Source organism: Nannobrachium achirus (assembly GCF_963921795.1).
Source record: "Nannobrachium achirus genome assembly, chromosome: 13".
Classification (NCBI taxonomy): Eukaryota; Metazoa; Chordata; class Actinopteri; order Myctophiformes; family Myctophidae; genus Nannobrachium; species Nannobrachium achirus.
Window position 1 is genome coordinate 5,592,761 of NC_137833.1, and position 27,500 is coordinate 5,620,260.

Here is a 27,500-nt window from a genome sequence, read left to right on the forward strand (position 1 = left end):
TGGCGATAGGGCCTTTCTGTGTGGAGTTTGCATGTTCTCCCCGTGTCTCCTAGGGTTGATACTAGAGATGTTACCGATCAATCGGCAATGGATCGGATCGGGCCGATCAAAGCGTGATCGGCGATAATCGGTGGTTTAGATCAAAAGGTAAATTCACCGATCCGATCCGATCGGTGCATCCGATCAACCAGCCGTTCAGTATGCCCACTTGAGGCCATTTTGGGGTATTGATTTCCACAGTGCTGAAGGAATAATTAGTTACTGCTACGATAATAAATACATAGTAATGCTGGTAAATAACTATAAGGCAAATATATAAATGAATTCATGAGTGAATGAATGAATTAAAGTTAAAACATTAACATTTAGAAAATATAAATAATAACTTGATCGGATCGGTGATTGATCGGTATCGGGTGATCAAACTTTTGTGATCGGTGCTCGGTGATCGGTTCCAAAAAACCTGATCGGACCATCCCTAATACCCTCACAAAAACATGCAGTAATCCTGGTCTCAATAATGCCTCCCCCTGGCCAGCCGGGGCGCCTGATGGAAGGGAAAGGAACTGGTTGGAATAACGTGTTCCTTCCACACGCTACGTCCAAACCAGGGAAATCTCCACTGGCAGGTAAAAAGAAGCAACTTGGGCTCCTCATGCATAGAAGGAAGCATGAGGTCAGTCTGTTGTCTCCCCAGGCGCGGCAGAGGGAGAGCAGAGCCCAGGATTACATAGGCAATTGGCACTGGGTGAAAAATGGGTTACAAAATCGTGGGATAAAAAAGAAATGGGGTACATGATTATCTACTATTATGATTATAAATACTAGGAGGAAGATTTTTTTCCAAAAAAGTGTACAGAAAGAGTTAAAATGATATTGTTATGTGGCCACACCCACCAGTTCATTGGTATGCATGGTTGTCATGGTGGGTGGTGACCCAGCTGAAGTTAGCCACACCCACAGAGTTGGGTGAATGGTAATTAGGGGAGGGGTTGATTCTATGATGTAATTCAGGCTTTTGCAAATCCCGCCCCATTCTGCCCTGTTACTATGATGGGACATTAACCCTGGGCAGATTGTTTTTATAGTGGCAGTGAATGGGATTTTTTTTTTCATAGCCTCATTATTGCAATTTAAAGTACCAAAGGAAAAACATCTAGGTGATATTAATAAAAAGGGAAGACAAAGGTACAGTAGTTACATTGCAAAACAGGGGGTTTCCCCGAAAATGTATGTTTTAATTTGTTTAATCCCAGTGGGACAGAATCACTATTGCAGATTCTTTTATAGTGGAAGTGGATGGGATTTTTTTTCCTTCATAGCCTCATTACAGCTATATAAAGTACCAAAAAAAAAACACATCTACGTGATATTAATAAAAAGGGAAGAAAAAGGTACAGTAATTACATAGCAAAACAGTAATTTTCCCCCGAAAATATATGTTTTAATTAGTTTAATCCTCTGGATCAGAGAGAGAATAGAAATCGCGCATTGCATCTTGGGTAGGAAGAGGAGAACTATAATCTGTTCTCCTCACATAATAGGCTGGCTTTTCGTAATTCTGCCCATTTAAAATATATGTACCCAAACGTAACAAGTTAGACCATTGATAAGGTCCATGTGAACTAGTCTGTTGAAGCTTATTCATTACAATGATCGCAAACGCTATGGTCGCGAGCGGCCTGGCCGTGCTCCGCAGTGCGGACAGCCGGTGAAAGACGGCTCCCACTTTCTCCGACTGCAGAACTCCACCCCCGCTTGCAAAAAGTGAATGTATTTTTCTGGTTGGCCAGTCAGGGAGTCTCAGGGACCAATCAGAAGGCTGACAAATGGTGAATTGTGCCTGTGTTTTTGGGCACTTTTGACCCACAAGGTGGCAGCCTCCAGCTAAAAACCCAAATACAAAGAGAATACATAATTGCTCATACAACCACACCAGGGGGTCTAATGAAGTACTGTCAACCTCCTAGACACATGAAAACCAGAAAAGGTACAAAACTATGGCACCGCCTCTTTAAGACTGTTGGATGAAGGTATAGACACACACTGGTTGTCATGTTAACACTATTAGATGAAGGTATGGACAGTTTGGACACACACTGGTTGTCTTGTTAAGACTATTAGATGAAGGTATGGACACACACTGGTTGTCATGTTAAGACTGTTGGATGAAGGTAGGGACACACACTGGTTGTCATGTAAGAATGCTGGATGAAGGTATGGACACACACTGGTTGTTATGTTAAGACTGTTAGATGAAGGTATGGACACACACTGGTTGTCTTGTTAGAATGCTGGATGAAGGTAGGGACACACACTGGTCAGGCACGTGCACACATAAGCCCCTTTTCCACTGACATGGCCCAACACCACACCACACCACACCACACCACACCACACCACACCCATGGGCGCAGCAGATAGGGGGGGACGGGGGGGATTAACACCTCCACTTTTTTTGGGTGGGGGATATCCCCCCCAGTGTTCAGGTCCAAGAAAAAGCCGCAAATATGATCGATTATACTGTACACACTGAGTAGTTCTCATTTCAAGGCGTATTACTGCCCTCTAGAGGCACAGTCCCACCAGTGCAGTGAGGTCGGCAGCTCAGCTCAGCTGTTCTGAATGAGTTTAATTAATGTGACGCGATAGTGACAAGCAGGCAGGCAGTGGCAGAAGGAGACCGTCACCGTCATTGCAGGTGCTGGACCTGCTGCTCGTGTGTGTAGGCTAGTCTCACATCATTCTCAGTCAAAATGAAACGGTCAAAAAACCAAAAAACGATAACGTCGTTCTTTAAATCAAGCAACAATGTAAGTACTTTTGAACAGATGCATAATGGAAATGCAATTTCGTTTGTCAACACATTTTAAGTTACGTTTCCTCTTGTTACTGTGGTTCCCAACTTTTTCATGTCGGACCCAAAAATGGACACCAATGAGGCAATCACTCATGGCCCCACGTGAAAATAAATCAGTGAAAGAGTGAAAGAATCACTGTCACTCACTGGTCACAGAATATTTTACTAAAGTAAAACACTGTACATGCATGTGGTGTCTTCGGTTTGAAACTTGTCAACATGCACAGAACATAGAACAAATTGTAGTGATTTAATTTTCATGATTTATGAAACTTTATGACCAGGCGAATTCTGACAACAACAACAACAACAACAAAAAAGACAGCAGCCGACATGTGTCTTTGGTTTGACACTTGTCAACATGCACAGAACATAGTGATTTAATTTTCATGGTTTATGACCAGGCAAATTCAGACGACAACAACAACAACAACGGGAGGGCAGCCAGTACAGGCTTTGGAGGAGGTGAGGAGAAACCTACAAATTATTAATTCATGTGTATTTCATTTTAAAAATGCCTTGAAATCTGCGTAAAACAACTGTGTAATTCAGCTCAAGTGGAGGGGATATGTCCCCCCTCCTCGGGGCAAAAGTGGGGGGGATATCACCAAAAGTGGGGGGGATACCCCAACATTTTTCGCGCGCGCTAACGCGCGCGCACATACCTCCCGGATATGTCCCCTTCACTTTTAAAATGCCTCCTGCGCCCCTGACCACACCACACCACACCACAGAACCTCTACCCAGGTCCTTGTAGTGGACAACCTGGCACAAGTGGAGGGTGCGGTGTGGTGTGGTGTGAAAGCGGTACTAAACGTGGTACTAAACAGTATCCAATCTAGAGTAGGTCTGAGCTAGGCCAAACTGGGCCAACACTTCATAATGACTGATCACTCACTGACTTTTCATTTAGACCACCAGGATATACAGTAGTTGTAATACATAATAATATTGATAATAATATGATTATATTGTGTTATAACCACTATTATAATCCATTATAGTTTATTATAATTAGGATAGTTGTAATACAAATTTATATTGTATTATAATCACAGTCAAAAGGGTCAATTTGTTTCTTATCGATAGGGGTACTTTTGTGTAATGGAAAATGTAGATATTTTTATGTGGTGTGGTGTGGTGTAGTGTCGTGTAGTGTGGTGCTAAAGCTGCTGTAGAAAAGGGGCTATAGACATCAAAGGGGGCTTGAACCCCTGCCCTTTTATCCATCTGTAAAAAGTGTCCCCTCAGTCCAGACCATGAATGCAGTTTTTACTATGGTGAAAGAAACGCAAATGCCAGCTCTTTCCATGCCATACCTGAAGGCAGCATTCAAGAGAATTGCCTCTCCTGAACTTGAACGCAGCATCTTATGTTGAAAGAATTACCCTCTCTGTGTGGAAATCCACACTGTTACACCACATCTCCAGTATTCCCTTGATTATGCTTTGTTCAATGTGGTAAATAGCCGGCGTCCAAGCTCATAATACGTCACAGTGTGGTTTCAGGTGGTTCTGGTTAGATGGAAATGTAAGCAGAACTTGGTCCTGGAACTTCACAGGTTCTTGAGAGCTCTTGGTTCTGGAAAGTTCTGGTTCGGCCCTGTAGTGGAAAAGGGGCTTTTGTCACATTCATTGCTGTATGTGAAATTTGTTCTCCGCATTTGACCCATATCTTGGAGCGGCGAGCCGCAAGCTGTGCCACGCTCGGGAATATTTTTTGTTCCAAATCTTGATGCTGAGTGCCAAGCAGGGAGGCATTGGGTCCCATTTTTTACGGTCTTTGGTATGACCCGGCCGGGGATTGAACCCTAACTTCCCAGTCTCAGGGCGGACACTCTAACCACAAGGCCACCGAATACCAGAACGCTTGCCCTCAAGACACAGTCAGTAGAACGGTTTCTGCCTGCCAGTTGCAAAACCTAAGCCTATTCCTGACCTTATCCTCAGTAAAAAGTGACAAATACAAGAATACAAAAACCGCTCCGAGTGTCCGGCGTGCGGTCGACGGGTACAAATGAGGGTGAGCGTGTTTTGAGGCGAGCATTCCGTTTACCGAATCGGGTTACTGACAGTGGTTGTCATTTTTTCTAAATACGATTAATCGTCATACAAATAATCACGATTGAGGATTTTAATTGTGTGGCTTTCATATAGGTTTTATAAAGAAAGGTTGCATTGAGACAACTTATTGTGATTTGACACTTCAATTTCAATTCAATTGAATTGAAAAAACAAGCCTTTGATGCAAGAAAAATAGCATTATGACCTATGACCTTGATCCCAAGGCTATTCACCCTAGGCTATACCAAGTGGAACCAAATGGACCCTAACCGGTACATTTGGTTCCATCTGTCAGAGTTAGGGATGGGACGATATGAAAATGTCATATCACGTTTATTGTGGCAAAAGAAATCGCGATTTACGATATTATCGCGATAATAAAAATCCATTATCCTTGGGCGGAACATTTGCCAAAAAATAGCAGATCTACAAGCTCACAACGCATCAGCTTGTAGATGCCTGTGTTCAGATAGCTGAGGATGGGTTAGAGTTAGGGTTAAGAGTTGGTGAACAGACGGTGGATGATGTGGGCACTGGGGACCCCCTGGAACTCCTCCAAGAACCCCTGGGGGTCCCCCAGGCCACACTTACAGTACCAGTACCAAAACATTTTGACAATAAATCTTGTGTCAATGTCATGAATCGATAGTCATTGTTTTCCATAAAGCTTAGAAGAATACCAGATCTATAATCTCACAACACATCTTATTGCAAGCTTGTAGATTGTCCATCTCATTGTGGTCAGGTCAGATGAGTGAGGCCGCGTGCATTTTCAGAGCATGTTTATTTTAATCGATAATCAATGGATTGTGTAAGGCTCGCATGAAAGGAACTAACATAGTATACTATAAGTTCTTATTTAGGTCTATTGGTGTTAGGGGTGGGCGATATGGAAAAATACAACATCACAATATTTTCCCAAGCTGTATCACGATACACAATTTTATCACGATTCTTTTTCATGTTGGTTTTTATGGTTATTTTCTCAAGTTACTTAAAAAACTAGACTCTCTGGGTTCCTTTTGGGAGGTCTAAATTGAACTTTACAAGTATGTAACTCTGACAGTATACAAATGAACCAAATGGACACTTACGGGTCCATTTGGTTTCATTTGTATACTGTCAGAGTTAAGTGGAGACCTTGACATATTAAAGTTTGAGAACTACTGATTTAGACCAAAATAAATGCAGGTTTAAATTGAATTCTGCAATGAATCTCTGTATTAGCGATTAAACAGGATTTTTTTTAAGGTTCCCTCAATTGTATTACGATATATACAATATCTCTGAAAAGGCATATCATGGAGACATTGTATCGTCTCAACGATATTCATCACCATATCGCCCACCCCTAATTGGTGTCACTGTGGAAACAGGTTAGAAACCTCAAGGTTAGAAATACTTAACCAACTAAAGCTGTCTTTTCTGTCTTTCTTCCTTTTTGTATTTTATCTATTGTTTAAAAAGTGAAAACAGACAACAGTTTGTGCGACGTTCCCGTGTGAGGAAGTGGAGCCGTTGATCTACGAAAACACACACAAATGTCAAAATAACGGAGATACAAAGTTAGTAGTAGAGAATTTATGAACCGAGGCAAATTGTGTTTGAATGGGTACTGTTTGCGTGTTTTAGTTTGTGCGTGCAAGTGCTGAAGTGTGTACATGTGTGCATGCTTGTGTGTGCGAGCATGCGTGTGTGTGTATGTGTGTGCGACTGTGCATGTGTGCGCGTGTGCGTGTGTGTGTGTGCGCGTGTGCGTGCGTGTGTGTGTGTGCATGGTGTGCATGGTGATGACCTCACACAGACTGGCTTCTCTTAGGTCTCATTTGTTTCAGCTTCAGACACACACCACGACTACACAACTCTGACTACACACACTATACAACTGACTACACAACACCACACGCCACACTACATTGACTACAAGCTACACATACACTCTTAACACCAGACATCCCAACTTGGAGATCAGCATTTCCGGGAGGTCCCCTGTGCATGCGCGTGTGCACCCGTTCTCGCGCACGAAAAAATATAGTTTTTTGTTCTCTGATTTTACTCATTTTTCTACGGTTAAAAATTGTTAAAAACTGTTAAAAACGGTTCTGCACGGCGGCGGAACCATTTTAGCCTTAATATAATCGGATTAATTTATAGCATGATGAATTTCTTACCTATTTGGGAGAAAGTTCGGTAGCACTTTACAATAATGACCTGTTATAAATCATTTATTAACATTTATAAGCAGTTTGTAGATGAGTAATAAACATGAACAAACTGTTTATTGACATTTGTAAATGTTTACCTAAACATTTATAACTGTTTTAAACATCATTTACATGTTATTAGTAAGGTATTAGTAAGTAGTAAACTAATCATGAATAAACCATTTATATACATTTGTAAATGTTTATTAAATCATTTATAACCAATGCTAAAAATCACATATAATGTGTAGGAATGCATTTACAAATGTCTGTTAAGGTGACCTCCATGTTTGTTCATGTTTAATATACGCTTTGTAGATGTTATCAAGAGCCCTAATGTAAAGTGAAGACTCACGGTCGCAAGTTACTATGAAAACCTCAACCGGCTGTCTGTCAGTCCCTCCGCCAGTCTGTCCGTCATGACATGTCATGTCATGTCATGTCATGTCATGTCATGTCATGTCATGTCACGTCACGTCACACTTTTGGCCCTACTCTTATCTCCGGCACCGTTTCCCCTATCCATGCCAAACTTGCCAAACTGCTAAACATGAACAAACATGGAGGCCACATTAACAGACAGTTGTAAATAATGAATAGTCTTCACTTTACATTAGGGCTCTTGATAACATCTGCTAATGATTTATAGATGTTTAAGGGATGTTTTACAAAGCATAACCATGAACAAACAAGGAGGCCACATTAACAGACAGATGTAAATAATCAGTAAGACTCCCTAATTGGGAGATAAGCAACCTCATGGTGGCGCTAGAAGAGGGACATATGAGAAATCAGGGGCGGAGGTTGTGGTTTGGCAGCCAAGGAGTGTGTTCAAAGTTTGGCATGGATAGGGGCAACCGTGCCGGAGATAAGAGTAGGGCCAAAAGTGTGACGTGACATGACGTGACGTGATGTGATGTGACGTGGCGTGGCGTGGCGTGGCGTGGCGTGGCGTGGCGTGACGGACAGACAGACAGACAGACAGCCGGTGGAGGTTTTCATAGTAACTTGTGACCGTGAGTCTTCACTTTACATTAGGGCTCTTGATAACATCTACAAAGCGTATATTAAACACAAACAAACATGGAGGTCACCTTAACAGACATTCGTAAATGCATTCCTACACATGATGATTGGTGTTTTTTAGCATTGGTTATAAATGATTTAGTAAACATTTACAAATGTATATAAATGGGTTATTCATGATTAGTTTACTACTTACTAATACCTTACTAATAACATGTAAATGATGTTTAAAACAGTTATAAATGTTTAGGTAAACATTTACAAAATGTCAATAAACAGTTTGTTCATGTTTATTACTCATCTACAAACTGCTTATAAATGTTTATAAATGATTTATAACAGGTCATTATTGTAAAGTGTTACCGAAAGTTCTCTCACTCTCAGTGAGGCACACAACAGCCTGCCTGCAGGCTGCCGTGCACTGCAGCTATATGTCCAGTTATATGTCCAGCGAAAAAGAACCGACAGTTGTAAAGTACTGTTATTTTATTCAAAACCTGTCTGTTTACTGTTTTGAGTTGAATACATCCTTCGCGCTTAATGAGAACCCAGTCTCTGCATCTGAGACCAGTGGTTGGTCACTTTTAGACGCCCACATCTCCCACAGCGAATTACAAATCATTCATTTGCCAGATTGACAGTTCGACGACGAATGAGAACACATTTATTTGCATCGCGGGTCGCAGATCCGTTTCTAGACCGGATCCAGCCGGATATGGTAGGAATTTGCGGGAGCGGCCGTGATTTCCGGGAGGTTTAGTGCCACTCGCGGGTGTGCGGGAGGAGACGCTGATTTCCGGGAGACTCCCGCAACATCCGGTAGACTTGGGATGTCTGTAACACTGCCCACTACCAGTAAGACGGTAGTGGGCAATCGGGAGATAAGCGACCGTCAGGTCACATACACAAACTTTAGAAGGCAATCATAGTCAATCATGAAGGAATATTGGAAATGGGACAGATCCATGTTGATGACATGACTTAAGAGATACTGTGTACCACTTTGCGTGATTTTAGGGCAAAATCTGTAGGAGCAGTGTCCAAAAACGTGTTTTGCAAGATTCTGCCTCATGGTGGCGCTAGTAGATGGCCATGTGAGTAATGAGGGGCGGAGGTTGTGGTTTGGCAGCCAAGGAGTGTGTGTGCAAAGTTTGGCATGGACCAGGCCAACGGTGGCGGAGATATGAGCAGGGCAAAAGTGTGACGTGTGACAGACGGACTGACGGACAGCTGGTCTGACGGTCGCAACTACGGTATATACTGTAGCATGTTATACTTGTATATGTACTGTAGACAGATGCCAGTTCCAGGGGTGGCAGTGGCTCAGTGGCCGGCTTAGAACATGGATCGTTCCCGAAGGGTTCCTAGTTCGACTCAGAGAGTGGGCGGGTCTATTGGCTGGAGCCAGGCTAGTTCAGGGTTCCCCAATTAGTTTTCCCCAAGGGCCGAATTATGTCTAGGGTACCAAGTCGAGGGCCCAACATTGCAGGTGGCGACGGCGGCGTTCCTGCTACTCCAGCGACAGGTCAGATATCTTCGTTGTTGGGTGAAAATCTTGTATGTCCAAAAACAAGTGAAAACAGCCGATCTACAAGCACACAACGCCTCGCAACGATCTGCTGTTTTCACTACTTTTGTGCGACTGCCTTCTATGATTTGCGAAAGAACGTACAAGTTTGGAGATACGAGATTTCCAGCCGACAACGACGATATACTAGTGTTGTTGCTGCTCTTATACCACCATTATTACTGGGGTTGGTGGGGGCCAGACAGTAGCCCCCCGCGGGCCGCAAATGGCCCGCGGGCCGCCTATTGGGGAACCCTGCTCTAGTTAATTACGAGTTAACATGTGGAGGTAAGAGCGATAATACCCACACTAAACTGAAAGGACCTACACCATGAATTTTCACTTTTTCTATTTTAAAACCTTTTTTTGGGGTCCCACTGGCACCTTCTATCCTCACAAAGTCCTATTTCTGTACATTGTGTCTTTCTCTGGTTTTGGGAAGACAGAGATGAAAAGCTTTCCACGGGTTCTCAGAACAGTGCTGTTCTGAGAGTTGACGCATGTGACGTCACACGCGTTTCCCGTTTTTTTTTTTCAATTTTTTATTTTTTTTTTCAAAAAATTTTTTTTTCAAAAAGTTTTTTTTCAAAATAAAATTCTTTTTTTCAAAAATTTTTTTTTCAAATTTTTTTTTTTTCAATTTTTTTTTTCAAAAAACATTTTTTTTCAAAAACTTTTTTTTTCAAAAAACTTTTTTTTCAAAAACTTTTTCAAAAAACTTTTTTTTTTCAAAAAACTTTTTTTTTCAAAAACTTTTTTTTTTTAAAACTTTTTTTTTTTTTAAAAACTTTTTTTTTTTCAAAAAACTTCTTTTTTTTCAAAAAACTTCTTTTTTTTCTGGAAAAACCCCACTAGATGCGCCCCTGAGCAAACAGAGGCCGTTTTGGTATTGCAGCTGGAGAGCCTCATTATAGTAGAGCTAGAACAAACAAAAAGAATGGTCAGAGTGTTTGTTGAGGGTTAACCTGTCTAAGACTCAATTTTGAGCATATATTTATACAAAAAATATAGTTTTAAAAGCATGGTGTAGGCCCTTTAAGAAGAGATCTTTCCTTTCAAGGCGTCCTGAACGTGCACGCACGCACACACACACACACACACACACACACACACACACACACACACACACACACACACACACGCACACACACACACACACACACGCACGCACACACACACACATGGTGCTGTGCGATGTGGGAGTGTATTATTCCCAGTTTGTTGTTTTACTGGGAGAGGGGTATTGTGTTTGTTATACATATTCTACGAATTGACAAGAGGGTTCTGAGTACGCTTGTGCGCGCACGTGTCGCGCACACACATGCGCGCGCACACACACGCACACACACACACACACACACACACACACACACACACACACACACACACACACACACACACACACACACACACACACTAATCAGTGGACACGTGCACGTGCTCACGAGTTGGTCTGTCAGAAACATCTGGTGACGGATCACAGCTGTGTCAAGCACAGCTGTGTGTGTGTGTCTGTCTGTGTGTGTGTGTGTGTGTGTGTGTGTGTGTGTGTGTGTGTGTGTGTGTGTGTGTGTGTGTGTGTGTGTGTGTGTGTGTGTGTGTGTGTGCCTAGATAGAGAGATTGACACAGATAGCTCTCAGAGAGAGAGTCCCACATCCCTTTCTCTCCCTTACACACACACAGTCAGGGTTGATACGCACAACAGACAGACAGACAGACAGACAGACAGACAGACAGACAGACAGACAGACATGCATTTGGGGAACATTGGAGGTGGAGAGAGCAGCAGGGAACATGGGAGTGGGAGGAGAGAGAGAGAGAGAGAGAGAGAGAGAGAGAGGGAGGGAGGGAGGGAGAGAGAGGGAGAGAGAGAGAGAGAGAGAGAGAGAGAGAGAGGGGGGGGGGGGGGGGGGGGGGGGGGGGGATGGATACATTCTTGGAGCTCTGAGGCCAACTGCTATAACATAACACTGAAAGCACACACAACATGCACAGCATGTCCACTGAAGGCATGCGGTGCTGTGTGTGTGTGTGTGTGTGTGTGTGTGTGTGTGTGTGTGTGTGTGTGTGTGTGTGTGTGTGTGTGTGTGTGTGTGTGTGTGTGTGTGTGTGTGTGTGTGAGAGAGTGAGTGAGTGAGAGTATGTGAGAGAGAGAGTGACAGTGAACAAATAACTAGTAGGTTATGTGTCACGATGCGACATGTAGCTTTTAGATCGTCTACTTTCGCTACTTTTGTGTGACACTCTTAAGTCATTTAACGCTCATCCCGAGTATACTCGTGAAAAATACTGGAGTATTTAGAGTGCCGATCCCGAGTATACTCGCGTAAAATACTGTATATAGAGTAACGCCGGCACCCTTACCCTACAGTCCGTTGGAAAGTCCTGGCACGATTGGACTCGCCGATTCATCATCATCACGGATCCACGTGCACAAAATAATAATCCCTTAAAGGAGTAGTTCACCCCCAAAATGGTGACCCGTTTCGAAACGGGTCACCATCCGGAATCAATGGGAGTAAATTTACTGTTATCACATTTTTGTCTTAGGAATGTGACAAAAACCAAAAAATATTATTGAACTCTACTCTCCATGGCCTGAGTAATCAATAGAAAAAAAGTCATTTTGGGGGTGAACTACTCCTTTAACATGGAGGCCGACGGTGGATCTCATCTTTAATGTCCATTTTCTCCAAACAACACTTTTAAAGCCAAGGATGGCATTAGATTCTCGCTACAATAACGTAATAACAAAGGCAACGATCGGCCATTTTAGCAACGGCATGGGGTGACGATCGCTTCCGTTGAATGACGTCATGACGTCAAACCGGAAGTGTTTACGCTATGGACTTCTGGCCTTCAAAATAAGAGAATGGCAGCGTATGGAGCCTGCGAGAGGCACGCTGGACATTTAACCCGTTCATGTCTGGAGCACTAAATGGGTTAAGTGGAAGTATTGTCACGAATGAGTACGGACGACTCAAAAGTAGGCAACAAGCAGCGACGGCTCCAGAGAATTGTGACCGGGAGGGCTATATGGGGGAGCTAGCTTTTTAGAGCGGGGGCTAATGGATTTTGGCAACAAACAATAATGAATAATGCTAATACGACAAGCGCGATTCTCTTGCTTACATACACACAGAAAAATAATGGTTCTTAAATGGTTCTTTAAAAGGCTATATGGTTCTTTGAAGAACCATCGCCTACTAAAGAACCATTTTATTTAGCAAATGGTTCTTCAGATTCCTCATATGGTTCTTTGGGATTTAAAAGGTTCTTAGGCCTTTATGGAGGTTACACAGTATGTATTTTGCAAATGTAAATTATAACCTACATATTAAAACAATTACAATTGCAGATGCAGAGATGGAAAGATTTATAAAAAACAATATCCTATATTAAAATTGTTTTAAAGGAGGACCTTTTAGCCAGCCGGCAGGCTTATCACTGATGTCACTGACTCAGCCATAACCATGGAACTACTCCCAAATATGAAGTGTATCTAACCTAAATGTGTTATCATGGCATCAGGTGCAAACAAATCAGTCTGCTCCATATAGCCTATGGGTACAAAAGGTAGCATGCCCATATATGGATATATACTGATGACATCAGGGATATAAAAGGGACTGACAGATACAGAGATCTCCATATATGGGCATGTCAGTTGGCAACATAAGTGTGAGCATGCCCAAACCATATTATGTGGGGCACAGCAGTGTTGGTCATTTTGCTGTCATAAAGATTTCTGAAAATATGCATATAAATTATTATAAACCTGGAACCAAGACATCCAGTCCTGGTGAATCATGACTATAAAACATCTTATTCTGTCAAAACATATTTGAAAAACACCAAAAAAAATTATTTAGTAAATATGTAGGCTAATATAATTGTATATCATATATAACATAATTTTTCAAATAGGCCTTGAATCATGACCAAACTAGGTCTGTTGGGCATGGCATTACATGTTATTTTCTCTCTCTCTCTCTCTCTCTCTCTCTCTCTCTCTCTCTCTCTCTCTCTCTCTCTCTCTCCCCGCGTGCACGCACGCACACACGCACACACACACACACACACACACACACACACACACACACACACACACACACACACACACACACACACACACGCACACACACACACACAACAAGCGGGCCGGCATTATGTCGGCCCCGCCCACTTTTTCCTCCTCTCAGGATAGAGAGGAAATACGTGCTGCGTCACAACTCCGTTGAAACTGCTGGTCTGGAGTTTTATTTAGCTAAGTTTGTCACCTCCATTCTTCAACATTTCCTTCATTCTGGAGGTAAGGTAAGGTTTTTTCGACTTTGAACATGTTTTAGTTTACGTTAGAATGTTCCACTGCCATCATAACGAGCAGTAGTTACATGTGTTTGTTGTGACAGCCTGGAGCCAGGGCAGAGGGAAGAGACATACTGTTGGTTAGCTGTTAGCTGCAGCTGCTAATTCAATTGACTGTTAGCTGAAAGCTAAGAAGGCATGTAGTTGAACATTTGATGTAAACTAGCTTAAAAGTCAAGTTTAGTAAAGTTGTTTAAGGCATTTTGAGTAATGTGTGGTCTGTGTTATTAAATGACAGGTCAATGTGTTTAAAAAGAGGGGGAAATTGACTCAGTTGAGCTCTGTATTTCTCTGTATCCAGAACCTGTGAAGGGATTTGCTGGCAGCAAATGAAGACAAGATACATGGGCTGTGAGAAAGCAAAGTAAGTTAGCCTGTGGAATGTGTGTGTGTGTGTGTGTGTGTGTGTGTGTGTGTGTGTGTGTGTGTGTGCGTGTGCGTGCGTGCGTGCGTGCGTGTGTGTGTGACAATTGCATGTGTGCAATGACACATCCACACAAGATAATGGCACAAAATAATTAAATGTCAGTAATATGGAAAATTCTGTGTTTTTAGATTATAATTTATGTAGGCCTATGTTTTATATCAATGGTGAAATCGATGTTTGACAAGTATTGGACTAATGTTAAATATAAACATTTTGTTGACCCTACTGTACATTAAACGTCACCACTTTTCAACCTATCTTCATTTAATTGGTCCTCACTAATGTTCATGATAAAATAGCAAAATTCATAGAACTCAGTCTACCAGCGACATCATCGATGGGGAATCAAAACAAATAGAAACTAGGCTTTCTATTCTTGAAAAGTTGCAATGTTATAATGGAAGCCATTGTTTTCACTATAATAAAAATATTTAAAATATTTAAAAAAAAAAGAATCTTCCAAACGATGTCATTGGTAGATGGATTTCTGAACTGCCCACAGCCCTCCTATGAGACACAGAGTAGAGACACAATTGCGAGCATTAATGAAGATGGGTTGAGAAGTGGGTCATCATCAAAAGTGGTAATTAAGGTTTATGCAGTATAAGATGACTTAAAAGGTAACAGTATATACAATTCTGAAGTCAATTTAATTTACATTTTAAAAGAATGAATGCAGCATTCTTTCTTTTTTAAATCATTTCAAGAGTAGCTGCCGCTGCCAGGAAGGGTTCTGAGGTCAGCACTGTAAGCTGGGACAGGCCACCGCCATCAGCATGTGTCTGCTGCTATTCTATGGTAAGTGGAGGAAGGGGTCACTGTGTCCGCACTGAAATTACTCAGTATTGCAAATGTAACCAAACTAGAGGTTCTGCTAGTATCTAGTAACTAGTAGCAAAGGCCCTCACATTCAGTAGGCTACGCTATCGACTATATATAGCTCTGAACACAGCACCACCAGTTCTTCAGTAAAAGATTAAAGCCAGGTACTTGGAAATATCCTCATCTTTGGTTTTGAACTGCTGTTATTCTGGTTTATCCCCAGCATCATGCAGGCATCATCCTTTTGCACATACTGTCTTTTACCCACAATAATTGTGTGTGTTGCAGCAGTATTGGTAGCAGTGACCGTATGGAACCAGAAAGGCAGTCGTCCCTGCTGAGCACGAGAGCTGGGAGGATATCAGACAAAACAACCTCGACTACAACGTTCTGTATACAAAAGGTATTGGCATAAAAGTACAAATTTCAGAATCATATAAAGTATTTGTATCATGACATTGGATGTTGGATATGGGACACAGACCCCAAAAGGGCTGAGAAACTGCACTAGATGCATTTAAATCAGATTGGAGCAATCTGTTTCCTCAATTGTAATTCTAAGTGTAAACACTAACAGGATAATAAATGCACTAATTGTGCATGCACACATACATCTTTTTGGCCCCAGAAAGAGAAAGTTAACATTTAGAACAGTAAAAGACTAGGAGGTGCTGTTATTCCTATCGTCTATCATCCACACAAATCTACCGCTAACCATTTTCCATTTTGTATGAAAAGGATAGACTTAACTATCTTAAATGTGACTAACTGAACCTCCCCCTTCTTCAGAACGCGTACGACAGTGTCCCCTGTGCTCCAGCCTGTCCCAGTCGTCCACTCATCAAGTCCTCCCATGGCTCCTAGGAGGATGTGCACCCGGCTGGCTTCTCCTGCAGCAGCTTGGGTGCCCTGTACCTCAGCATTCCCCACCACCATCACCACACGGCAAACAGCAGCTGCACTAGTTGTGGCGCTGCTTACGACGCCAACGAAACTGGCCACGGCACGAGCGGGGACGTGAACGACGCCGGCTACGTGGATGTCGCCCAGGCAGGACGGCAGTCCCACGTCGACTTCAAGAGCTATGTAGCGCGCACTGCTTCAGCAGTGTTGGGATTGGAAATCTCATCAAAGATGATGCACAACCAACAGTCAGTGACTTGTCCCTTCAAGAACTTCCAGTGAACTTGCAGGCTCATTTTAAGAACTTGTAGGTACCCATTGCTGTTGATGAGAAGCTCTGGAAGAGTAAACACATTGTTTTGAACTCTGTCAAGTATGCGGCTGGAGCCTGTATGAGGTGGACTTGCTTTGTATTCTTCTTTTTTTACTTGCACAGCACTTAAGAGATTTAAATGTTTTGAAACTGTTGTACTGATGTTGAATTTTGATTAAATGATGATTTGATTAAATTCAAAGACTTATAACTAATCTCGTGTTCATCTTTTCCTACAAATCTGATATATTTTAAAGTGTAGTGAAACATTTATTACCCTAAGAACCACTTTTTTAGCTGAAAAAACATTTTTTAGCTGAAGAACCATTTTTTTTAGCTGAAGAACCATTATAAAGTTCATTTTCCAAAAGGTTCTTCAGAGAACCTTTTTTTGAAATGGTTCTTTGAGGAACCAGAAATGGTTCCTCAAAGAACCATTTTTTAATGGTTCTTTGAAGCACCTTTAATGGTTCTTTATTGAACCATTCGAATAAATGGTTCTTTAAAGAACCTTGGTGAAAAAGGTTCTTTGTGGAACCAAAAATGGTTCTTCTATGGAATCGCTCTGAAGAACCATTTTTGGTTCCAGTTGGAACCTTTTTTTTTCTGTGTGTAGGGCAGTGTTTCTCAACCACTGTGCCTGCATGGGGACCTCTGCTGTGCCCCTGAGAAGGGTCAAGTGTGCCCCTTGAAACTGCTTGAAAAGCTAGCATTGTATTTATCATTTTAAAAATGATTTAAACTAGTGAAAACAGCCGATCTACCGCGAGGAGGTTGAAACTTGGAGGTACCGGTACAAGGTTTCTTCCCGACAGTGACGATATTTACACCCCCATATTATGTTGGTGTGCCCATGGATTCTTGGGACATGAAAAGTTTGCCCATGCGGAAAAAAAGTTGAGAAACACTGATATACAGTAGGTTATTGATAACCGAACAGACCAGATCATTGGCAGATGCCAGCTCTATCTGCGGACTGTAGGTGGTCGGATAGGGCTTTTGTGCGAGGCGTTGTGTGCTTGTAGATCGGCTGTTTTCACTAGTTTAAATCATTTTTTAAATGATGAATGCAAAAAGAATGGTTTTGGAGATACAAGGTTTTCACCCGACAACGACGATATTCTTAATCAAGGCGGATAAGACTTTCTGATAATTAAATACTGTAGGCCTACAGACTCATTTGACATGGGATTTGCAACCGACAAGGACAACACAGGAAAACACAGGGCTTAAAGGTGTATTCAGTGATAATGAAAGTGGCCGGGGGTCATCTTGTCCCTTACTGGCCTTACAGCGTGGAAATGTTTAGTTTTTTCTAGATTTTTTACACCATTATAATGTTCTCGTTTTGATCATTAGACCCAATCACTGAATATCGGTAGGCCTACATCTCCAGCTACAGGATATGTATGCTACTGATTTACTACGAGACTGTGGCATTATGAGTTCAGTAGTGGCATTTACTATGTACTGTATATTTGTATATTGTATATTTGAGAGCCCAAACATGCTTACTCAGTTATTGTCTCCACCAGCCGAAGGCTGAGGGAGAGTATGTTTTCCCCTCCGTCCGTCCGTGTGTCCGTGTGTCCGTCCGTGCGTCCTCGCAGTTTGTGTGCAGCTAATCTCAGTCACCGTTGGCCCGATCGCTGCCAAACTGAGCACACACACTCCCTGGATGCCAATCTAGAACCTCTGCCCCACATTTTTCAAATCAGCCTCATGGTGGCGCTATAACAGGCCGATTTGTGTGGCCTGGTTGTTACCAGCTAATCTCCGGCGCCGTTGGCCCGATCGCTGCCAAACTGAGCACACACACTCCCTGGATGCTAATTCAGAACCTCTGCCCCCCATTTTTAAATCAGCCTCATGGTGGCGCTATAACAGGCCGATTTGTGTGGCCTGGTGGAGACCTGTGCTCGGAAGAGCACTGCTTCTAGTTCGTTATGTGAAAGTCCTCTATGTACATCTATGACATCTGACATCATACATACAATCCCTTTTACGCCCATACATGGAGATCCCTGTCTGTAGAACCAGCCACACAGATATGGGCTGTCTTGGCCATCTGTCTTGGACATATATGGATTCTGTTAATGTGGCCGATGTGGCCTCCATATATGGGCATTCCCATATGAAGTCCTATTAGATGTGGGCTTAATATTGTGACATCAGGGAACTCCATATTATGGGCATAAAAGGGATTATCCATATACTCCATATAGGGAACAAAGCAGGCTCTTTGTGTCTCCATAGGGAACTACTGCTAGTCATCAAATTGTTGGCTTAATAATATGACAAAAACAGGGTTAGAATAATATCCATGAACTCAAGTCAAAACTGAAAATATACTAGCATAGAGCCCTGACCCCAACCAGGGACGTGCAGAGAATGTTACATTTCAAAAAGGGCCTTTTGTTGAAAATATCGAAAATAGCGACCTCCAAGCTCACAACGTGTCGCGGCGCGGCGCGTTGTGAGCTTGGAGGTCTGCTATTTTCGGTGCTTGATACCACACTGAACTAAAGCATAATCAAGTCAATACTGGAGAGATGGCGTATGGCATAGCTTTCTACACAGAGACGGCAAATCTTTCAACATAAGATGCCTCATTCAAGTTCAGGAGAGTTTGAAGGCAGCATTCTCTTGAATAAAAGACGGATAAAAGGGCTGGGGCTCAAGCCCCCTTTGATATCCATGTGTGCACGTCCCTGTCCGTGCGGGCGGTGCATTTTATACCCAGGCCATCAATAGATATCAATCCTCCCACAAGCTCAGTGGCTAGAATTGCGCACAACTTCACGTGATTATAGTGGCATTCAACATAACCAGGCAACAACAGACAACACCGATATCCAAACCAAGCTGCATGAGATCGGAGACTGACTGATTTACACACTGCACGCCGCACACACGCACGTACACACGCTCACAGACACACACAGACACACACACACACACACACACACACACACACACACACACACACACACACACACACGCACACACACACACACACACACACACACACACACACACACACACACACACACACTTGCAGCTTAGGGCACAGTCAAGACATAGCCAACTTGCAACACAGGCACCAACAACAATTATAGCCTATAAAACGATCAATCATCATAGCCAGTACAAAATAATATCCTAGAAAGATAGATTAAACTCACCATGGCTGCTAATGTGTCCATCAATGCCAAGTTTTTCTTTAAGTCCTAATCGAAAAAGGTTTCCCAAATTGTCCAGTAAATCCACACCAAATCAGTTTATTCTCCTCCTTCAGCCATGTTTTGTTATTTGTGTATTTGTTTGTTTGTGTATTGAGTTAATTTAACAAACTGAACTCATCATCATCAGCTCACAGTAAACAGAAGAACATGAAAACAAAGGTTTGGTTTGGAGGAAGTGGTTCCCATTTTCATTGGAAAGAACTGTCCAATGAGAAACGGGAACCACTTCCAGGGATGGGATCTATTGACTGTAGGGCTATGGGAAGCTAGCAACGCCAAAATAAGAGCCTTAGGTTTCTGAGGCAAGCAAGCAACCTCATCAGGGCCACCCTGTACACAATATGCCGGTTGGTTCCAAGATTTCGAGCGGAAGTGCTGCGTTTAACGGAAGTTACGTCATGCGGTGCAGGTCTGTTTATATTCTCCAGCGAAAAACATTAAATAGATTGTAGCTCTTAACTCACTCTTAGTAGGTGTAACATCGCCTGAATCCATGTTTTTGTTTGTATATTGTATATTGACCAGATTTATTCCAGCGGGGAATACGTTTGCAGGAACACCGCACTTTGAAAAAAAAAAAAAAATCCTGGAAAATTCAGCCCCACCTCCTAGAACGGTCTCTGCCTCATATTGTCACCAAGCATTTCTCTTCGCAGATGAGTAAGCCTGGCTACGCGAGGCTGCATCAGGGCCAGCTAGAAGGCTCTGCTATCTGAAAGAATACGCCCAGCAAGGCAAACTCGAGATCTGATTGGTTGGAAGAAGCTGACAAATGTCAGCCCCATTCACTTGTACTGCAGCTGGATTCAATGGACATTCTAAGGCTCAGGGTGGAGATTTCTACCTAACATAAATTCTACACAACATAAATTCTGATTGGTTTAAAAAGAAAAAGAAACAGGCTGTGTTTTTAGACCTGCAGGGAGTGGAACCAGAGACCAGTCTAACTGAGTGAATGAGAGACAATGGTGGCTGCAAAATAAATACAATATGTTTGTGGGAAAATAATTATATATTATGAAATATAAATGTCTTTATCAGACAAGTGCAGGGCCATCAGAGAAGGCCTTGCAGGACCTGACGGCCCACCACTGGTGCCTGCACAGAGCCCTGATGGGACTCTGCTCACCCATACAGGGTTCAAGTGGTTAAGTTCATGGTGTCGTACTGCCTGTCACCCAGTGGCGTCAGTTCAGTAAAAGCTAGGGTATGGCAACATGACTGGTGAAACAGGCATGATGATGATGATGACTATCAGTGGATAGTATTATTTTACTGCAGACACAAGTAAACAATAATACATTGCACCTGTGCTGACCTACTGAACCGGGGAATAAACCATTTGTCAACATAGGGGGGATACACGTGTTGTGGAGAATATAATACCTTGTGAAAGCAATACTTTTGTTCTAATTTGTATTGTAGTTATTTTAAAGTAATTTAATAACAGAATAATCAACACAGATATATAGTCATAGTGACATTTGTGACAATTTATTTTAAGAAGTACATTTTATTTTATTTTCCCCTGGAGCTAAGGCATGGCAGCTGCCATACCCAGAGTATTTCAAGAGGAGAGTAGCGTCACGCTTTGATCTCGCCGCAGACCGGAAGTGGCGTCGCTGGAGCCTGGTGACATTCCTTACAACAGTCTGCTGCTCTTCAGCATTCAGTGAATGCGTTAAAAGGGAGAAAAGATGTGATTTAGTCTTCAGCATTCAGTGAATGCGTTAAAAGGGAGAAAAGACGTGATTTAGTCTACTTACCAGTGAGTGAAAATGCCTCGGTTACAATGAGGGGCTCTCTCCATTCCGACATGTCTCCTTTCCAACATTGACTTCTTATTGTCGGAGTGGCAACACTTCCATATAGAGATTAGGGTTAGGGTGTCAGAATGGAGACATGTCAGAAAGGAGACATGTCGGAATGGAGACATGTAACCGGTTACAATGGAGGTGGACGAGGCTGAAGAGCAGCAGGAATATCACCGACTCCAGTACGCTAAATAGTGACGTCACGTCCGCTTTCTACGCTTACAATGGGAGTCGACGTAAGTGTCAGAACTCTCTCATTATATGGGTCTGGCCATACCCAATTGCCATACCCATAGTCCTTCTGTTACCGTCTTCTCTATCCTTCTTCTCTCTCTCTCTCTCTCTCTCTCTCTCTCTCTCTCTCTCTCTCTCTCTCTCTCTCTCCTGGTGTCTCCCTCCTTCCCTCTCCTCTCAGGGCTTCCAGGTCTTATTTATAATTCCACTAAGTGCAGCAATTCATCACGTAATTGGTCTAATTAATGAATTAATTCTGTGGCCAAAGTGGTGATGCAGGGAGAGAGAGAGAGAGAGAGAGAAAGAGAGAGAGAGAGAGAGAGAGAGAGAGAGAGAGAGAGAGAGGTCACAGTCAGTTCATTCAGTGCTGTGTGGTGATGGTGTTTTAGGTTCATTACAGTGTGTATAAATGTACAAATAAAATATATTAAGAGTGAAAGAGAACAGAACCTGCATAATAGAAAGAAAAAAAACATACAACATACAAAATGTGGCCATATTTTCCCCAAAAATATGGAGATGACTGACGTCTGACATAAATGTCTGATGTCATAGACCACATGAGAATGACACAATATGTCCATACATGGGCATTCCCAGATATGGGCTTATATTGATGACATCAGGGATCTCCATAGAGGCTGCTGCTGATTGGCCAATCCATGGCCAAGACAGAATTACGTTCTGACATCACCACACCTCATCCCAGCTCAGCAGGAGGATGTAGCATATCATTATGATGTCAGAAGGACATAGCATCATATCATTGTGATGTCAGAAGGATATAGCATCATATCATTGTGATGTCAGAAGGATATAGCATCATATCATTGTGATGTCAGAAGGATATAGCATCATATCATTGTGATGTCAGAACAGGTCAGCTATATCCTTCTGCTTTGCTGGGATGATATTGATGACATCAGGGATCTCCATATATGGGGCTATATATCCTATATCCTTCTGCTCAGCTGGGATGAGGTGATGTCAGAACAGTTCAGCTATATTGTGATGTCAATGTGATGTCAGAAGAGTGACAAATTAATGAGTGATTCTGAGTGACAAATTAATGAGTGATTCTGAGTGACAAATTAATGAGTGATTCTGAGTGACAAATTAATGAGTGACTTTGAGTGACAGATCTGTTTGCAATCATACTAAGTAGCGACCTACACTCACAATAAGATTGATTAGTGTGTGTGTGTGTGTGTGTGTGTGTGTGTGTGTGTGTGTGTGTGTGTGTGTGTGTGTGTGTGTGTGCGTGCGCGTGCGCGTGCGCACACGCGTGCATGTGTTTGTGTGTGTGTGTGCATGTGCACGTGGGGAGCGTGTCGCTGTTACTACATCTCATCTTTTCGACACCCGACTCTAACCCTCACCCTAACCTTAAGTGGCTAACCCTCCGGGTGAAATGATGGGCGTTCGCTAAAGCGAGATTTCCCCGCACACGTGCGCATAAACCCGCAATAGAACTGCATTTCAGCTCCCAGTGTCTAACACTATCAGACTGTGGTTGTACTGGTCAGCTCCCAGTGACCAACAGTAGTAGACTGCGGTTGTACTGGTCAGCTCCCAGTGCAACAGTAGTAGACTGGTTGTACTGGTCAGCTCCCAGTGCAACAGTAGTAGACTGGTTGTACTGGTCAGCTCCCAGTGCAACAGTAGTAGACTGTGGTTGTACTGGTCAGCTCCCAGTACAACAGTAGTAGACTGTGGTTGTACTGGTCAGCTCCCAGTGACTAACAGTAGTAGACTGTGGTTGTACTGGTCAGCTCCCAGTGCAACAGTAGTAGACTGTGGTTGTACTGGTCAGCTCCCAGTACAACAGTAGTAGACTGTGGTTGTACTGGTCAGCTCCCAGTGACTAACAGTAGTAGACTGTGGTTGTACTGGTCAGCTCCCAGTACAACAGTAGTAGACTGTGGTTGTACTGGTCAGCTCCCAGTACAACAGTAGTAGACTGTGGTTGTACTGGTCAGCTCCCAGTGACTAACAGTAGTAGACTGTGGTTGTACTGGTCAGCTCCCAGTGTCTAACACTATCAGACTGTGGTTGTACTGGTCAGCTCCCAGTGACCAACAGTAGTAGACTGTGGTTGTACTGGTCAGCTCCCAGTGTCTAACACTATCAGACTGTGGTTGTACTGGTCAGCTCCCAGTGACTAACACTATCAGACTGTGGTTGTACTGGTCAGCTCCCAGTACAACAGTAGTAGACTGTGGTTGTACTGGTCAGCTCCCAGTGACTAACACTATCAGACTGTGGTTGTACTGGTCAGCTCCCAGTGACCAACAGTAGAAGACTGGTTGTACTGGTCAGCTCCCAGTGTCTAACACTATCAGACTGTGGTTGTACTGGTCAGCTCCCAGTGACCAACAGTAGTAGACTGTGGTTGTACTGGTCAGCTCCCAGTGACCAACAGTAGTAGACTGTGGTTGTACTGGTCAGCTCCCAGTGCAACAGTAGTAGACTGGTTGTACTGGTCAGCTCCCAGTGACCAACAGTAGAAGACTATAGTAGGATGTTAATGTTTAAAGAAACCTGAGCAGAGATGTTCTGTTGCACCTGGTTGGTGGAATAAATGGCATGTAGCAACTAGAAAGGTGCACTCCTTAGAGGGCAGGTCTCCGCCAGGCTGGGTTGCATACCCAGGGCACAGGTCAGTCGTGTGGTGCAAACTTCAGGACACGAGGAAGTTGTGCTATATCCAGGCCTGGCATTTTATCATTTTAGGGGCAATGCCACTTGGCCTTTGGTGTTGTCCATTTTTTGAGGGCACAAAGGCCAAATGCCAGGGCAGGAAGGCCATCAAATGAAACGTGATTTTAGTCCATTGAAAGAATGTGTTGAATTTAAGGGTTAGGGATGATAACCTAATCTGCAGTGAAATAGATACATGATGGTATTTAAAATCTGATCCATGCCCAGCCCTGCACCAATCAAAGTCACTGGAGTGGTTTAAAGGTGGGGCCTCGGGGGAGTTAAGATTTCAGAATGTCAACAAAGGAACACCGGTGTCTACATGACAAGAAATAGACACCGGTGCCTATACTGTCTACATACTGACAAGAGAGAGACAGAGGAGAAAGTGGTACAGTCATGCCATTTTTTTGAGGGGCACAAGGCCAAACTGAGGGGCAACGGTGGCCATGGCTTCCATGAAATTCCTGCTCTGATAGATTATGTTATTCCAGTTTGGAATAAGAACTGGGCAATTCATGTTACAGCAAATGATAAAAAGCTCAGTGAAAAACAGTGAAGATACACAAACAAGAACATGGACATAGACATATTGGACAGGTAATTGATTGGGCCATAAAAGTGTCAAGCAAGTCTGATGCCTGTCATAGAGGGGGGAGCAGTGTGTGTTTATATACACATTTGCCTACAGTAGTAACAGGGCAGCCAATCCGCTGCCGGACTCTTTCAGGGTTTCAAAGTGGGCCCTCATCCAGAAGAGGTTGAGAAGCGCTGGTCCAACAGTGGGAGCGCACTCAGTTTGTCCGCGCTGCGACCCGCTACTTCCTGTTTGGACGTCATGTGACTCCTACAGGAGCTGATTAGGGACATTAAGGACTTGAAGTCATTAAGTGGTTAGCGTCTCGTGACGCCAAGACCTGATTACTCCACAAACACACACGTGTGTGTGTGTGTGTGTGTGTGTGTGTGTGTTTGTGTGTGTGTGTGTGTGTGCCTGTCTCTTCTCTTCTCTTCTCTTCTCTTCTCTTCTCTTCTCTTCTCTTCTCTTCTCTTCTCTTCTCTTCTCTCTCCACTCCCTCTTCGTCATCCATTCTCTCTGTGTGTGTGTGTGTGTGTGTGTGTGTGTGTGTGTGTGTGTGTGTGTGTGTGTGTGTGTGTGTGTGTGTGTGTGTGTGTCTCACTCTATGTCTCTGTATCTTACACACATTCTCTCTTTTTCACTCCTATTCATGTTTTTTCCACTTTATCCTAATCACGGACAAGGACAAATTCACGCGCACGCACGTACGCTCGTGAACACACACACACACACACACACACACACACACACACACACACACACACACACACACACACACACACACACACACACACACACACACACACAGAGAGAGAGGCACCGGTCTGTCTGCAGTAGGTTCTGGTTGACGGTAGTTCTTATTAGATATCACAGCTGTGATCCACACTGAGTGTGTGTATTTTACGTGCCTACGACTGCGTGCCTGCTTGCGTGCGTGCCTGCTTGCCTGCGTGCGTGTGTGCGTGTGTAAACAAGTGATGACATTGTGAAGTGAAAGTAAAACCCAGTCAGTTGTCAGATAAAAATTAAATAACTATAATTGATTCAATCAATAAGATTTACATATCGCCGTGGAACAATTAACTGACCAGCTAGCCCCATATAGAACCTCACCCATCGCTGCATACTGTTGTGCTCCGAGATGAGGTCCTATAAAGGTGGCGCAGCGATCGCTGGACCGCCTCCACATCAAGTTGGAAAACACTCAAAACGAAATTTTATCCAAAAAGTAAAGGTAGTTCCGAGCTCCCAGACTAGGGTTTTCCATCCCACAGTACATAAAACATGAACCAGGGCATGAAACAACCGCTTAAATCGTTAGTTTTGTAATGTTTTCCCATTCAACCGGAACTCCACCGGCTGCAGTTGCCAGTATCTGCTACAATGGGAAAGATGCAGTACTGGCACCTGCCGCCGGGGGCTTTTCTGAATTTAATGAGACTAAATAAGCGATTCAAACCGTTTTCCCAACGCCGTGGTGCATGTTTTATGTACCGTGGGATGGAAAACCAAAGTCTGGGAGCTTGGAACTACCTTTACTTTTTGGATAAAATTTAGTTTCGAGTGTTTTCCAACTTGATCTGGAGGCGGTCTGGGACATCGCTGCGCCACCTTTATAGGACCTCATCTCGGAGCACAACAGTATGCAGCGACGGGTGAGGTTCTATATGGGGCTACTGACCAGCATGCATCTGGTCTACAGTAAATGTGTTTTGTGGATTTGGAGAAGGCTTTAATGCCGGGGTTCCTCGGTAGTATACTGTGGAAGGTGCTGTGGGAATATGGGGTGAGGGGGTCCATTAAGGGCCATCCAATCACTGTACACCCAAAGCCAGATCTGTGGCGTGTCATGTGTTCTGGCCAGTAGGCTAAGTCGTATTGGTTTCCGGTATAGGGCTGGCCTCCGCCAGCGCTGTGCATTGTCACCTATCCTGTTCTGTCTGTGATATTCAGGGAGAGGGTAGCCTCGGGATCCAGACTTTGAAGAAAGAAAAGCCTGGGCTAGCCCCCCTGTACCTGTGGCTCACCACATTTTAATTGTATATAAAATATATGTAGCCGTTCAGATGTAAGCCATTTACCATGAGAGGGAGTGGGTTGTTAGCTGATCTACCACTGTTTCAGGGTTGTGGCACGAGGTGGTAAATCAGCCCAACAACCCACGACCCTCGAATGGTAAATTGCTTTTCTACCATATAAATGAAAGAAAACACAGTTGTAACTTGCAAGGTTATTTAGTTACAATCATTAATTGTTTCAGTGGGCAGGGTCCATGAGCCAACTCAAGGTTGTTGACTGATTTACCACTGTTTTAAGCCAATCATAATCCAGTATCTGAACATGTGACCACAAAAAGTGGTAAAAATCTTATTT

At 43.2% G+C, this 27,500-nt stretch overlaps 1 protein-coding gene and 1 long non-coding RNA gene across 2 annotated transcripts in view; both read left to right on the plus strand.

Moving 5' to 3' along the window:
• The window catches only part of qkib (QKI, KH domain containing, RNA binding b), a gene marked incomplete at both ends in the record, with an annotated part of 70,187 nt that overhangs the window by 322 nt on the left and 42,365 nt on the right, over positions 1 to 27,500 (plus strand). The window lies entirely within an intron of this gene.
• LOC308297044 lies at positions 14,389 to 16,572 on the plus strand. Its single transcript, XR_013962658.1, has 4 exons — positions 14,389 to 14,453; positions 15,224 to 15,314; positions 15,627 to 15,741; positions 16,128 to 16,572. It is a non-coding gene; the product is annotated as an uncharacterized lncRNA (long non-coding RNA).